Raw genomic sequence first — 4,636 nt, 5'->3', positions numbered from 1 at the left:
CCGGGTTGCGGGTCTCGACGACTCCGTGTTGCCTGCGGATGTCGTGGCAGCCGTGACGCGAGTGGGGGGATGTCGTGCGGACGAGGTGCGTGTGGGGGAGATACGCTCCTCCCCGCGCGGCCTCGGCTCCGCCTGGGTCAGGTGTCCCCTCCCGGCGGCCCGCAAGGTCGTCGAGGGGGGGCGCCTCCAGGTGGGGTGGTCCGCGGCCACTGTCAAGCCGCTTGAGACAAGACCGCTGCAGTGCTACCGCTGTCTCGCGTTCGGACACGTGAGGCAGCGGTGCACTGCCGCGGTCGAGCGTGGTAACACCTGCTTTAGGTGCGGCTCCGCGGACCACCGCGCGGCATCCTGTAGGGGCACACCCTTGTGTGTCCTTTGCAAAGAAAGGGGAGTAGAGGCCGGCCACCGGATGGGTGGCCCGTCTTGCACGGCTGCCCACGGTACCGGGAAGTCTCGGTCCGCGCTGCGGCGTCGCAAGAAAAGGGAACGCGCAGCCAATGCTGCGGAACCCTCTACGGGTGCGGGTAGCGCCGGCGCTACCCCGGAAACAAGCGTGGGCCCTTCTGGCCCCACTGAGGGTATCAGTGCGACGCCGCCGCCTGCGCCTGCCGGGGCTTCCCGGACCGCTGGCGACACGGGGTCGTCGGTAACGGGGAAGGGAGGGGGTCCCACAGGGCCCCAACCCCAGGGGGAGAGTGTCGCGGTGGGGGCAATGCAGTTGGCGGACATTGATCCGACAATTGCCGCCTCCACGGCAACACTCGTAGCAGAGGGGGAAGGTCCGGAGGGGGCCATGGAGGTCGAGAATTCATAGTCCTCCAGACCAATCTGGGCCGCTCCAGAAGGGCACAGGACCTCTTGGTCCAGCACCTGATGGAGCACCGGGTAGGGCTGTCGATCGCAGCGGAGCCATACAAGGTACCCAACCACCCTCTTTGGGTGGGGGACGCCGCTGGCTCCGTTGCGATCACGTGGCAGTGCCTCCCCGGTTTCCCCCCCTGCTCCTTCCTGGGGCGGGGTACGGGATTCGCGGGGGTCCTGTGGGGCAACATCGCGGTGGTGGGGGTCTATATCTCCCCCAGCCGTAGCCGACAGGAGTTCGAGGAATTCCTGGGAGGACTCGGGGACTTTGTTCTCGGGCAAGGTCCCCGGGCGGTTCTCGTCCTGGGGGACTTCAACGCCCATGCGACAGCATGGGGTTCCCCCAGGACGGATCCGAGGGGGTCGGCGCTGCTGGAGTGGGCGGCTGGGTTGAACCTGGTGTGCCTAAACACCGGTTCGGAGAGCACGTTCGTGTCGTCGAGGGGGGAGTCTGTGGTGGATCTCACCTGGGCTTCCCCCTCGGCGGCGCGGCGGGTCTCCGACTGGCGGGTCCTCGCGGGGGTGGAGACCCTGTCTGATCACGTTTACGTGACCATGCAGGTGGACTCCGCCTCTCGCGGGGGGGCATGCCTGGTTGGACCCAGACGCTCACGCGGGGGTGGACCCCTACCACCGCGATGGCGATGGGGGGTTTTCGACGAGGACCTGTTCAACGCCGCGGCTCAGGTCGTGGCTTGGGCCTCCTCGAACCGTGGCCTCCTGCTGGATGGCCCAGTGGATCGTGTTGCCTGGGGGCTCCGCCGGGATGTGGTGGCGTTTTGCGACGCCTCCATGCCCCGCGCGGGGCCGCCCAGAGCCCACAACAGGGCGTATTGGTGGTCGGCGGAGATCGGGTTGCTTCGCGTTACCTGCAACCGACTCCGCCGACGATTCACTCGGGCCAGAAGGCGGAGGCTACCGCACGAGCGTGTCGCAGAGGCTTATCGGACGTACGCAGACGCCCGCTTCGCCCTGCGGCACGCCATCGGGAGAGCCAAGTCCCGTGCCTGGGAAGAGCTCCTCGGTGCCGTGCACGGGGATCCGTGGGGTCGGGCGTACAGGCTCGTCTTGGGGAGGCTCAGGCCCTGGGCCCCCCCAACGACGGAGAGTATGGACGTCCGGACACTCTTCAGCGTGGTCCGGACATTGTTCCCAGAGGGGGACGGTACGCCCCACCTCTCCCCCGTGGACCGCCTTATAACGTCGGCATTGGCCGGCGCGCGTTCGCGGGCATCCGGTCTCGATCCGGGTGCCGGGGGGTGGTCGCGCGGGCTCGAAATCGACAACGAGGAGCTCGGGAGGGCGGTTAAACGCATGTGTTCCAAGAAGGTCGCGCCTGGGCCGGACGGATTGCCTGGGCGCGCCTGGGGCGCGGCGATGGAGGTCCTCGCCCCGCGGGTCAGGCGGTTGTTTAACAGCTGCCTGGCCCGCGGGGAGTATCCGCGGGAGTGGAAGGCGGCTCGGCTGATCCTCATAGCTAAGCCTGGGAGGCCTGCCGGGATGCCCTCGGCGTATAGGCCGATTTGTTTGCTCGACGAGGTGGGAAAGCTGTTCGAAAGAATAGTAAATTCCCGCCTCGTCGACCACCTGTCCCTTCGTGCGCCGGGACTGGATGGGGCCCAGTTCGGGTTCCGGAGGGGGCGTGGCACGCTCGATGCTATCGGGCGTGTGCGCTCCTTCTCCGAGAGCTGGACCGGCCGGGGGGGCGTGGTGTTGGCGGTGTCGATCGACATCGACAACGCCTTCAACACGCTTCCCTGGTGTAAGATACAGGAGGGACTGGAGTATCTCCGGGTTCCCCTGTATCTGAGGAAGGTGATCTCGGCGTATCTCCGGGATAGGTGGATTTTATTCACGGATAGGGACGGCAGGTCTCACAGGAGATCAATTGACCGCGGGGTGCCCCAGGGATCCGTCCTGGGGCCCACTTTATGGAACATCGCGTACGATGTAGTTTTGAGGGATCCCCTCCCGCCGAATACAGAGGTCGTCTGTTACGCAGACGACACGCTTCTGTTGGTCGGCGGGACGGGATTTGCGACGGTCAGCCGAGCCGCGGAAGTGGCGGCATCGGCGTTGTTGCGTTCTATCCGCGGGTTGGGCCTGCGGGTGTCGCCCACAAAGACGGAGGCGTTATGGATGTACCATCGGTCCCGTCTGGGCGGCCCGCCGCCCGACTCGCGGATAATGGTGGGAGGGGCTCCGGTCCGGGTCGGGAACCAGATGAAATATCTGGGACTCGTCCTGGGCAGCCACTGGCAGTTTGGGCCCCATTTCGCCCGGTTGTTCCCTCGGGCTTGGGGGGTAACTTGCGCCTTGGCGCGGTTGCTCCCCAATCTTGGGGGTGCGGCTGGGCGGGTGCGGCGGCTGTACGCGGGGGTGGTGCGGAGTATCGTACTCTACGGCGCGCCCATCTTCGCCGACGACCTGGTGGCGGACAAGTCTACCCGGCTCCTTTTGAGCCGGCTGCACAGATTGTCCGCCATCAGGATCGTGAGGGGATACCGCACCCTCTCGGGTGCAGCGGCTGCAGTCCTGGCGGGGTTCCCGCCCTTTGACCTTCAGGCCGTCGCCCTACGAGATATTTATCTCCGGGCGCGGTCTGGGGCCGGGGGCGGGGGTACCGCCGGGGAATGGGACCCGGACACCTTGGGGTCCGTATGGAACCCCAGGGACCAGGTCTGGCGGCGCGTGTGGGAGCGCTGGCGACTTCGTCTTTTAGACGAAGGGTTGGCCTCCCACCGCGTCGTTGGGGCTGTTCTGCCGAGCTGGGAGGCTTGGCGGGACAGCGGTGGAGTGCCGCTCACCTTCCGCGTGACACAGGTGCTGTCCGGGCATGGCTGCTTCGGAGAGTACCTGTGCCGCATCAAGCGGGAGCGTGATGCCCGATGCCGGCACTGCGACGGGGACCAGGACACGGCGCAGCACACGCTGGAATTTTGTCCAGCGTGGGCTTCCGAGCGCCGGGTCCTGGTCCACGCCATCGGAGGGGACCTCTCTCCAGCGGGGCTCATTAGGGCCCTGCTGGAGGGGGGTCAAAAACGGGGGGCCGTCGTCTCCTTCTGCGAGCACGTGATGCTGCAGAAGGAGGCGGCGGAGAGGGAGAGGGAGCGGGACTCCCATCCCTCTCGAATGGGTGGGGGGCGGGGCCGGCGGCGTCGCCGGGCGAGAAGTCCGGGACCGCCGGCCCCCCCACTTTAAGATTCTGGCCGCCGGGCCCGGGGTTCCGGGACCCACGGAACCGGTGTGCCAGAGGGCCCAAGTCGTCACTAGTTGGGGCTAGAGGCGACTCTTGCACGGGCCCTGGGGAGGGAAGGACGCAGTCGGAGTGTTCACGCTGCGTCCCGTGATCCGCGGGGGTCTTGCTCGCGTTTTTGTTGCATGAAGTCTTTCCATGCTGTTAGTGTTGCGTAATACTAGCGTGTCGTGTTGGCATATACTGGGCCGGGGGGTGTCACTGAGGGTAAATGTTTGGTTCCGGTGCACTCCCTGTTATGGCCGAGGCTGGAACACCCCTGGAGCTTTAGTGAGTAAGAATCTCACACTACCCCTCGCCAGCCCCAATGGTGAGGGGTGCCTGAAGCAGGTTATCCAGGGTTAAAAAAAAAAAAAAAAAAGGTCTTGGTTAGGTCTTGGTTAGGTCTTGGTTAGGTCTTGGTTAGGTCTTGGTTAGGTCTTGGTTAGGTCTTGGTTAGGTCGGGGGCCTGAGGGAAGTAGGGTTCATCCAATTGAGATTTCGGTCCTCTTGGATGGATTCTGCTTCCTGAAATTCCTC

Source organism: Nomia melanderi, unplaced genomic scaffold (assembly GCF_051020985.1).
Source record: "Nomia melanderi isolate GNS246 unplaced genomic scaffold, iyNomMela1 scaffold0151, whole genome shotgun sequence".
NCBI classification, from domain to species: domain Eukaryota; kingdom Metazoa; phylum Arthropoda; class Insecta; order Hymenoptera; family Halictidae; genus Nomia; species Nomia melanderi.
This window is presented reverse-complemented; position numbering follows the sequence as displayed.